Below are 12,513 nucleotides of genomic sequence, written 5' to 3' on the forward strand. Positions count from 1 at the left end.
CTTGTTCTTCATAACGCCATTAAAAGCGGATTCGCACTGTTTAGAATATGTCCAGCATATGTACAGAGTTGTGCTATTGTGTACCGTGTTTGTATGATGCAGCAAGCAACTGTGAGCAAAATGTATACGGACATAGCCGTTTACACAAGATTCCTTATGTTTTATTTGTTTTAGCTATGAAAAACATTTTATAATGTGCTATTTTTATCCACTCGAAATCTTGTGCGTGATGTCAGCTTAGAATGAACATATTTTACAACAAAAGATTTTAAGACCTGAAGATGACAGCTTAGTCTGTTGAAACTGGTTGTCTTAAATAAAGAAATATTTCATGCGATCTTAATTGTTGAATAGTTTTTAACAGTTAAACAGATCGCCCTTCAGTTCTCGCAAAATGAGAAAATTCCATGAAATATACAGAAACACAATTACAGCTGAATGCCCATATTGCTGATATGTGCTATCGTCTTTTCGGTAGCATGCAAGAATTCGGAGCGGCCACCAGTGAAAGTTTTCAGTGGGCGAGCTTCAATTACTCTTATATGTTCTACGGTCTCCCTGGCAACTCCGCAATCGCACTTGCCAGAAGCTATGTTTTCCCATCTATACAACACGTCAGCATACCTGTCACAGTTTGCTCGTATTCTATTTATGGCAGAGCAGGTTTTGAGAGGCTTATCGAATCCGGATGGTGTGGTGGTGAGACGAGGTATATTATGAAAGGCAGGGGCTACCTGTTTGGTCCACCCCTTTTTCCAGCGATCACTATGCTGAATCTATTTTTATCCAGAATGGTTGCTCTCTTTGGGAGTGAATGTTAAGAGCGCAGTCTGGTTCTTTAACTGTCGGCCGTGTCTCAGGCGATTTGAAGAAGAGGGTTTTTCCCGATTTTTTTCAGTTCTCTATTGAGTGATTTTTCTTGTTGTAGATGGGGAGGAGCTATACTGTTTAGTGCTGGTAGCCATTAGATTTGGGTCGCATTTATTGTGCCTTTTATAAGCAGCATAGTTTGATTTAGTTGGACATCGAAGCGACTAGTGTGAGCCAAATCGGTGCACAATATTCTGCTACCGGAGGGACCCTACCTAAGGCTGATATTCCATAGTGTGGCGTTCGAAGACCCTCATGGAGTGCTGGCAAGTTTCATCAATATGCTGTTGCCATTTCTAAGTTTGGCACCTGTGTTCGACAGATGATTCTTGAAGCTCAGTGATCTAACCAGGGTGACGCCTAGATATTTTGGGGTGTCGACTGTGGAACAGTAGTTTTTTCTCGAAGCAAATCTGAGTTCTCTGTTGGCTAACTTGTTGCTGAGGTGGACTTCTGCCTTTGTGCTCTGGGTTGCAGTTTCCAGTAGTCAAAGTATTTCTAATAACTTTTAGGTCCTTCGTCAATATGTCGTCATTGGTTTCTATATACTTACAACATGCGGCCACCGCCAAATCGCCGGCATATCCAAATTTCCGTGAGCCGTTTTCGGGCATATCATTTTTACAAAGCCTGATTAACAGGGGAGCAAGAACATATCCCTGCCGAAGACGATTGCTCAGTTTTATTTGAGTACTCAATTTGCTACCCATGATTACATGGAAGCATTTATTAGAAAGCATGGTACTGACCGTGTTTATGGTTGTTATGCAAAGATGATTTTCATGAGTTTTAATTTTAGATCCAATCTACAAACTGTATCGTATGTTGCTGTAAGGAGGGTAAACACAGCTGGGGTTTTCAGCTGTTTTGGAAGCCTGCTTGATTCGAGCAGCTTTGATGAGGACAAAATACTGCGTGTTGAGTTGGGATGTATTTAATTACCTCAGGGCTAATCCTGTTAGAGAGTAATGTTTCCGAAAGTTCGTAAATCATCCTGAACATGGTACAGACTGAAACAGCTTGGTCTCTCATAGAAAAGAAAATGTAAAACATGCCATATTGCGAATAAAATTCACAAAATGCCACCTTCTTAACATTTTGGGAAATTTTGCGCTCTTAAAAAATCTCTCTAGAATAGTTGATGAAAACACGTTGCTGGACTTCTGGCTCACATGCGCATTTTTCCCGTGAGAAATCCGTTCAGTATCGAATGCTGCCTTTTGTGATAAGTGAAAAAGATTTTCTACCGCCTTATTAGTTCATAGTTTTACTATAAAACTGAAATTTCGTCTCTAACTGCGAGATCTTTTTATGCCTAGTGAGAGGTCTCGTGTCTGTCAGTGTCCATTGGACAGTTTCTATTTAACTGCACGTTCTCGTACATTGATTGCAAAAATATCGAGTTGGTGTAGAGCGATCAGCAGCGATAACAAATGTCAATATTGCCTGCGGGATACCGATACAAGTCTTAAAACGAAAGATTTATTACAGAAAGTTTTGGTTGATAAACGAAAACGTCACTTCCTCAGTAGTTCACATGGAACGTTAGTAGTTTCAGTCCTCAGTACAGAAAAAATTATCTGCTAATTTCTGAAGTCTGAAATCTATTTACAGACCGACAGAGATATGCTCTTAAGGTCATACGATCACTTAACTCTGACGGAAAGGTATCCGGCCCACGGGCGCCGTACGGTGGCGCCACCACGGTGAATAGTAGTGCGTTCTGTTGCTCATAGATAGCGCGACGATCGCATTCTCTTGCTCTGCAGCCGGACCCGTGGCGCCTGTTTCGGTGACATGGAAACACGCCACACTCGTAATAGCCTGGACTGTATCTCCATGAGCTGCTGACCCTGTCACAAAACAGGGGTCAACAAACGAGTGATGAAACATGCTGCAAGAGAACGTCTTAGTTAAACTCTGTCGAGCTCGAACGCCGATCAATACAGGAAATGAGCCATACGAGGGTACTTACGTCCACGTTCTGTTTCCTACGAAGTTTAAATTATTTTCTACTGACTTAGACAACAGAATTACTTCTACTATTCGTGGCCTTAATACGGGGAGATGGTAAAATGTGAAGATGACTCTTTTGACTGTCTCATTGCGCGGGATTTCACATTGTTTGGCTTAGCGTAATCGTGAGGTACATACAACAGGATTGGAAGATCAGTCAGCGTTTGGGGTATCTTTACAATCTTTCAAAGTTACCATAACAAGCAGTGCCGTTCAGCCCTGCTAGACGCTGAGGATCACTCTAAAAGTCAAGAAAGCTTGTTCCTCCAGACATTTTTATTCAAGATAATGAAAGAAAACATATTTAACAAAGCACTCTGATGTAGCTATTTTTCTACTTAGTCGCCGTTCGGAGTTAAAGCTCTCCTATGCCTTCTGCGTAGGAAGTTGCCACTAAGTTGTTGAACCAGTCACTAACGTCCTCTTTCAGTTCGTTGTTATTTCCATAGTGCTTTCCGTACAAAAAATAAATGAGTTTGAAAAAAGAGGCAAGACTTCTCACTTAAACTGCTCAAGCAAACGCTTCGTCAAAGCAGTAGAATGAGAGCGAACATTATCTTGAAGAAGTACAATGCCGCTGGACAACAATCAACAGCGATTGTTTTGAACGTCGCGGTGAAGTCGGTGAAGGCTCTGACAGTGGAACGCTGTATTGGTCTCTCCCCGAGGCTTAAAATCGATGATTAGGATGCTCTCCCGACAGCAAAATATTATGTTGGTCACAGTATTTGTTTGGCTGTTTTTGGCTTTCTTGCGGATCGTGAATGACGCCACTCCATCGACCGGCGCTTTGTGCCTGTACTTCTAACAGAAACTCAGGTTTTGTCACCAATAACAATATGGTTCAAAAGCCCCTCACAATCCTTGCCGCAGCAAGGGAGGAAAATCAGCGCGGCTTCCTTTCGTTGCTTTTTCGTTTTTTGCATTCGTCTGTCAAAAGACGACGGAACATATCTAGCACACATTTTTTTCCTAAATCACCATTAAGAATTCTATAAAAATCTGATCAAAAATTTTCAGGTAAGTGCAACACCAGACTTCAGTAAGGAAATGTTTATCGTGTTGAATCTTTTTCCTCAGTCCTTGATTTCCCTTCTTCAGTCACAACTGAAGGTAGGCCTGATCGATCCTCACCATGAACATTCGTTCGTCGGCCACTGAACATGGTGCACCATTATCGAACTGAAGCGTCTGTCTTTAGATTTCCATAACCGCCTATTATCTGTCTGTAAATTTCGATAGGGCGGGTTTTGTTTGCATTTAGAAATCATATTACACTACGAACCTCACACTTGGCGGGATTGTTAATTTTGTAACATACTTTAAAACAGCACAAATTACACGACCGTGATTTCCCGCTGTTAGCATCATACTAGTGACAACGACTGGGACGGTCTACAATACCCCACATCCTCATTAGTTATTCTCCCTATCCATGTAATATTCACCATCCTTCTGTAGCACAACATTCGAAAACTTCACGCCCCAGCAACCTGTTGTTAGTGTTTCACTTCCGCACGAGGCTACTCATCATGCAAATATGTTCAGAAAAGACCTCGTAACTCTTAAACTGATATTATATGCTAATAAATACCTTTTTTTAAGATACACCTTTCTCGCTATAGGCAGTCTACATTTCATGTCCTCCCAACTTCGCCCCCATCATACATACAGAATACAAAGCACAAGGAATTACGTTAGAGAGAGAGAGAGAGAGAGAAACTAAAAGAAATTCAAATTAAGCACTAGACCGGGAATGAAAAGTGAAGAAGGCCAGCAGGGACCAAACACACAGCAGCAACATAAACAGTTGGATCGCAGGAAATGGAGACACAAAGGACCTGATAATATAGCAGAAAACTGAGGATGATGACTGTCAGTAAATCCATATTGAACCTAAAGTTAATTTTTTTCATCAAGAAATACGGCCAGCGCATTTAGATAGTTCAAGTCACATTAGGGTCCAACTTGACACAACCATAGCGTAACAACGCTTGTTTCTCTGTCTTTCTTTGTCCATACCAGTCCGCATCTGATATTCACGTTGCTTCAGCCATCCTGAATAATTTTCCTTTCTGGATGGGAGAAATGCTTTATAAATTCCACCACAGTCTGTTAAGGTGTAGTAATAGGTTTCTCTCCGTGTTTCTCAATTATCAGTTGGTGTAAAAATTTATTCTCATGTCCTGAGTGGTAAATACAAGAATTACAGTCCAGCTAAGTCTAACAACATATTTTGGCCTATTTTATTGCAAAAAAGGGGGAGAGATGATACGGTTTACGTTAGAAATCTTCACAAATGGAGAAAAAGTAATGCAAAAGAATTTGCACAATTACTTCATAATGCACTACAAACTGACTAAAATCATTATCGAGTTTGTTTACGTAAACTCTGGATTTTTACTGAGCAAAGGAGCAGGCTGACTTGAGAATTTGATACAGTACGCTGGACTATATGCAAATCTCGAGTGAAATTGTGGAACAGGATGTTGGGCATGAATGATGTCTGAATGGGATTCGTAAATTCTGAGTAAACTTTTGACTGAATTTAAACAAAATTTGAACCAACAGACCTTGACAAGACATCTGTTCTCCCTGTTATATTATGTGCGCTAATCGCCACAAAGCACTTTGCTATATTTTTGGGTACCAAATATAATTGCTTCCTTTATTGCAGCTACTTATGCAGTAAAAGTAGTATTTACTTGAATTGCTTCCTTTATTGCAGCTACTTATGCAGTAAAAGTAGTATTTACTTGCTACAGATATAAATGTAATTCAGGAGTTCACGAAGGAAGTAAGATAGAGCCGTTAATGTTTGCTTTATAACTAATCCAGGGGCATAGTCGGAAGTTACAGGAGCATGGTCACGGACAATGCAATTATCTAACAATGTAGTTGTCTACAGGCAGGTAGTGACGCCAGAAGACAGTAGAAAATTGCAAGAAGATCTGCAGCGGATCGATGACAGTTCTTCAATCATTCAAAGAGAGTCTACACTCTGTATCGCAGAAGTACCCGGATCATGCTATATTAGCCGGAGGCGACTTCAACCTACCTAGTATAGACTGGGATGTCCATGGATTCATTACAGGTGGTACAGACAAGCCGTCGTGTGAATTACTTATGAACACATTATCCGAAAACTGTCTTGAGCAGCTAAATCGACAGCCAACGCGTAATGAAAATATTTTAGATCTGGTAGCCACGAACAGACCAGACCTCATCGACGGTGTCAGTGTTGAGACAGGGATTAGTGATCATGATGTTGTCATTACGACTATGGTTACGAAAGTTAAAAAGTCGGTCAAGAAGGCTAGGAGAGTATTCTTACTAGAAAGACCAGATAAGCAGTTGTTAGCATCCCACTTAGTAAATGAATCGACTTCGTTTACTTCCGATACGATGGACGTGGAAGAATTATGGACAAATTTTAAACGCATTGTAAATCACGCATTGCACAAGTGTGTGCCGAAAAAGTGGGTTACGGACGGAAAAGACTCACCATGGTTTAACAGCGCAATTCGGAGAATGCTCAGGAAGCAAAGACAGTTGCACTCGCGGTACAAGAAAGATCGGGAGAATGAGGACAGGCAAAAGTTAGTAGAGACTCGTGCTGCTGTAAAAAGAGCGATGCGCGAAGCATACAACCAGTACCACCGTCATACCTTAGCAAAAGATCTTGCTGAAAACCCAAGGAAATTCTGGTCCTACGTAATATCAGTAAGCCGGTCGAAGGCTTCCATTCAGTCACTCACTGATCAGTCTGGCCTGGCAACGGAAGCTGAAATTTTAAATTTAGCTTTTGAGAAACACTTCACGCAGGAGGATCGTACAAACATAACGCCGTTTGAGTCTCGTACAGATTCCCGTATGGAGGACACAGTGATAGACATCCGTGGGGTTGTGAAGCAGCTGAATGGGTTGAAAATAAATAAATCGCCAGGTCCTGATGGGATTCCAATTCGGTTCTCTAGAGAGTACTCTACTGCATTGGCTCCTTCCTTAGCTTGCATTTATCGCGAATCTCTTGCCCAACGTAAAGTCCCGAGCGACTGAAAAAAAACGCAGGTGACGCCTGTGTATAAGAAGGGTAGAAGGACGGATCCTCAAAATTACAGACCAATATCCTTAACATCGGTTTGTTGCAGGATTATCGAACATATTCTCAGTTCGAATATAATGAATTTCCTTAAGATAGAGAAGTCGCTGTCCATTCATCAGCACGGCTTTAGAAAGCATCGCTCCTGCGAAACGCAACTCGCCCTTTTTTCACATGATATCTTGCGAACCATGGATGAAGGGTATTAGACGGATGCCATATTCCTTGACTTCCGGAAAGCGTTTGAGTCGGTACCCCTCTGCAGACTCCTAACTAAGGTACGAGCATATGGGATTGGTTCCCAAATATGTGAGTGGCTCGAAGACTTCTCAAGTGATAGGACCCAGTACATTGTCCTCGATGGTGAGTGTTCATCGGAGGTGGGGGTATCATCTGGAGTGCCCCAGGGAAGTGTGGTAGGTCTGCTGTTGTTTTCTATCTACATAAATGATCTTTTGGATAGGGTGGATAGCAATGTGCGGTTGTTTGTTGATGATGCTGTGGTGTACGGGGAGGTGTCGTCGTTGAGTGACGGTAGAAGGATACAAGATGACTTGGACAGGTTTGTGATTGGTGTAAAGAATGGCAGCTAACTCTAAATATAAATAAATGTAAATTAATGCAGATGAATAGGAAAAAGAATCCCGTAATGTTTGAATACTCCATTAGTAGTGTAGCGGTTGACACAGTCACGTCGATTAAATATTTCGGCGTAACATTGCAGAGCGATATGAAGTGGGACAAGCATGTAATGGCAGTTGTGGGGAAGGCGGATAGTCGTCTTCGGTTCATTGGTAGAATTTTGGGAAGATGTGGTTCATCTGTAAAGGAGACCGCTTATGAAACACTAATACGACCTATTCTTGAGTAGTGCTCGAGCGTTTGGGATCCCTATCAGGCCGCATTGAGGGAGGACAAGGAAGCAATTCAGAGGCGGGCTGCTAGAGTTGTTACAGGTAGGTTTGATCATCACGCGAGTGTTACGGAAATGCTTCAGGAACTCGGGTGGGAGTCTCTGTAGGAAAGGAGGCGTTCTTTTCGTGAATCGCTACTGAGGAAATTGAGAGAACCAGCATTTGAGACTGACTGCAGTACAATTTTACTGCCGCCAACTGATATTTCGCGGAAAGACCACAAAGATAAGATGAGACAGATTAGGGCTCGTACAGAGGCATATAGGCAGTCATTTTTCCCTCGTTCTGTTTGGGAGTGGAACAGGGTGAGAAGATGCTAGTTGTGGTACGAGGCACCCTCCGCCACGCACCGTATGGTGAATTGCGGAGTATGTATGTAGATGTAGATGTAGATGATTGGTGCAAAGGTTGACAGTTGAGCGTGAATGTAAATAAACGTAACGTATTGCGCGTAAAGAGACAAAGAATTCCATTACTGGTCTGTTTCGCTATTGGTGACAAGTTATTGGGAACGATAATGGCCGTCAAATGCCAAGGAGTAAGTGTCAGCAAGGACAAGAGGTGAAATCACCACGTTAAACAAATTTAGACACTCGTTGGAAGAACCTTAACGCGAGATTCTTACTCGAAATGCTCAGAAATTCGAATTTTTATTGCATTTTTTGAAAGTTATATATGTCTAGAATGCTGGGACCAAAAGGTTTTTTAATCCGTGCGTTACAAAAATTTCTACGGCCCGTTGTTCGAAGCAGTGTAACGGCCACCGAGGGAAGCTCACAGCCGGAGACGCCCGGCTCAGGTAGAAAACTTGTCGTGCTGTGACGAACACTCACAAAATGATTTCTACTGCAGTACCCATGCCAACATATTCACTGAAAAAGCTGACGCACAGCGTGTGCAGACTGCCGAACGAAGCATATCCAGCTCAGATCAGCTTTTCTCGCCAAGAAGAACGAGGGAATTGATTTCCAGGAGCAATTTGAATTAGAGGAAGGGTTGATGCACACACTAAAAGTCAATAACGAAAACACGTCTTTTTTTTTCAAAGTTTGATCAACATTTATCGAAACATAATTTTTGGCCCAACATATAGGATTAGCTGTTTTGAATTTTGAAAATCTAAATTGAGATTTGTGTTCACGACGTGCAGTTTTTGTTATACATTGAACTAATAATACGTATAAAAGTTTAGGGAAAACTTTAAACAGATTATTCTCGAGAAACTATTTTTCATAAGTGCGTGCAGCGTAAAATAAAATCGGTTCAACCTATTAACTTCTGCCTTTAACCCCAGAAAAGTAAGCTCTTTTTTGGAAGCTTATACCTATAATATATGAAATTTGTAAACATTAACTTTTTTTGTAAAGCCATAAAGATTGAAACGAACCCCTGAAAATCACACTTGAAGTTCGAGTTAGGCCCATATCGTTAAACTTAAGGTTATGTCATTATGGTTAGGTATAAGCTCCCATAAATTTAATGTAGTACCGACTGGTGTTATCCATTTTTGATTTCACATACTTCTGAGAGGCTACACTGCACGCAGTCTGAGTACTTCACACTTGCAGGCCTTTGATCAAGCCATAATTACAGGCGAAATTTTGTTTTTTGTTAAAAATCTAATACAAAGTTCAGAGTGTGATCAATCACAATGCCCAAACAGGTCCTTTGTATGTCTTTTCATTGTCCTAAAAATATTCCAAACTATGCCTAATTTTTGTTCATTTTAGTGAGAACCTGGTGTCAAGGAAACGTAATCCATCCCCGAAAGATGTGGCTTACACAACACGTATTCGACCGATTCTGGAGTAATGCTCATCAATCTGGGACGCTTACCATGTTCGATTAATAGAAGAGATGGATAGGATACAACGAACTGCTGCGCGTTTCGACATGGGATCTTTTAGTCGGTGCGACAGCGTTACGGAGATGCTAAACAAGCTCCATTGGCAGCCGTTACGACATAAGGGTGTGCATCGCGGACAAGTTTACTGTTACAATTCCCAGTGTTCATTCCGGGAAGGGTGGCGACATTTTCCTTGTCCCACATACGTCTCGCGACATAACGAAGGAGGAAAATCATAGAAATTAGAGCTTATACGGAGGGATACTGAGGGGCCAAAGAAACAGGTACACCTGCCTAATACGTATAGGGTCCCTGCGAGCACGCATAAGTGCCGCAACACGGCGTGGACTCGAATAATGCCTGAAGTAGTGCTGGAGGGAAATGACACCATGAATCGTGCATGGCTGTGCATAAATCCGCAACAGTACGAGGGGTGGTGATCTCTTCTGAACAGGACGTTGCATGGAATCCAATATATGCTCAGTAATGTTCATGTATGGGGAGTTTGGCCGGCAACGGAAGTGTTTAAACTCAGAAGAGTGTTCCTGGAGCCACTCTGTAGCAATTCTGGACGTGTGGGGTGTTGGATAGTCCTGCTGGAATTGCCCAAGTGCGTCGGAACGCACAATCGACATGATCTGATGCAGATGATTACACAGGAAGCTTAGTTACGTGTCACCTTGTGATAGTACGTCACATAAATATTCACATTTTTATCGGTTGTAAACCGTAGTTAACGTATTTTATGAATATTATTAGTATAAAAGATATAGTTAATGTTCTTGAAACAACTGATGTGCAACGATAATTTAAGAGTAACATCTCTATTTAAAAGATGTCTATGAAAATAAAAAAAGGATCGTAAAGAGACGCGACTGTACGGCCGAGGAGGAAGGACGTGCTTTATGGTACACACACTGTTTTGATCCGCGATACGGAAGGCAGCCATTGAGAGGCTACACATATTTTATGAAAGTTATTCTGTATTCTGTTATCACAAAACGAATTTCCTTGTAATAGTTGTCACCTCAAATGCTCGCAGTGGCTAATTATTTTTTAATAAGCATTTTTCAGTAATTTGCTTCTGATGCAGCCTCTGGTCGGCCATTACGCGCCGAAGTATTAATTTATTTTCGAAGTGTTAACAGTAACTGTAAATGCGAGAGATTTCGCTGTAAGAACCTTTCTAAATGGCAACAGGTAATTAATTTACGTTAAAGTTCATTTTTTAAATTATACAGATTCCATGAGTTCAGTAAGTTTTATCTTGGCCGCTGCACGGCAACAATCGAAATTCTCTCGAGCCTTACTTTGCAATCAGTAAATAGAATTTAACAAAATTACATTCAATTCAGTTAACGGCAACTATATTTTAAATGGTTCAAATGGCTCTGAGCTTTATGGGACTTAACATCTATGGTCATCAGTCCCCTAGAACTTAGAACTAATTAAACCTAACTAACCTAAGGACAGCACACAACACCCAGCCATCACGAGGCAGAGAAAATCCCTGACCCCGCCGGGAATCGAACCCGGGAACCCGGGCCTGGGAAGCGAGAACGCTACCGCACGACCACGAGATGCGGGCAACTATATTTTAGTCATCACGTTCAAAATCTAAAGTTGGTACATGAATAACAGTGGCCCGTCAAGAACCGTTTCATATTTACTTATGCACGTGAGTAAAAGTGATAAGAAAAGATAATATCCCTGAGAGAAAGAATCATCCTCTAACAAAAGAAAAATTCACCTGATAAGATAAAAATTATATATATATATATATAATTTTTATTATATATAATGTAACAAATGGTACCGTCGTAACAGCCTGTAACAGTCATATCAGGGGCCCATATCACTCCAGCTGCACACGCACCACACCATTACGGAGCCTCTACCAACTTGAACGGCCCTCTGTTGACATGCAGGGTCCATGGTTTCATGAGGGTGTCTCCATACCCGTAAACGTCCATCCGCTCCATACAATCTGAAATGAGACTGGTCCGACCAGGCAACGTGCTTCCAGTCATCAGCAGTCCGATGTCGGTGGTGATAGGCCCAGGCGAGGCATAAAGCTTTGTGTCGTGCAGTCATAAAGGGAACACGAGTGGGCCTTCGACTCCGAAAGCTCATATCGATGATATTCCGTTGAATGGTTCGCACACTGACACTTGTTGATGGCCGAGTATTGAAATCTGCAGCAATTTGCGGAAGGGTTGCACTTGTGTCACGCTGGACGATTCTCTTCAGCCGTCGTCGGTCCCGTTTTTGCAGGATCTGTTTCCGGACGCAGAAATGTCGGAGATTTGATGTTTTACTGGATTCGTCATATTCACGGCACTATCGTGAAATGGTCGTACGGGAAAATCCCTCCCTCGTCGCCACCTCGGAGATGCTGTCTCCCATCGCTGATGCGTCGAATATAACACCACGTTCAATCTAATTTAAATCTTGATAACCTGCCATTGTAGCGGCAGTAACCGATCTAACAACTGCGCCAGACACTTGTTGTCTTATGCAGGCGTTGCCGACCACTGAGCGGTATTCTGCGTATTCACATACAGGGTGGTCGGAAATTCCCGTTACAGACTTCTAGGACTTGTAGAGGGGAGTGAGTACATCGTATTTTGAATAGGAACCCATGTCCGGAAACGTCATCAAACGAGACTACAGAGCATCAAAGTTATAGGTGCGGGCGTCTGTGAATGTACGTATACACGGGGTGATTCCGTGATGATGTTATAGATATACGCATACACGGGGTG

This window comes from Schistocerca serialis, chromosome 2, assembly GCF_023864345.2.
Source record: "Schistocerca serialis cubense isolate TAMUIC-IGC-003099 chromosome 2, iqSchSeri2.2, whole genome shotgun sequence".
Lineage (NCBI taxonomy): Eukaryota > Metazoa > Arthropoda > Insecta > Orthoptera > Acrididae > Schistocerca > Schistocerca serialis.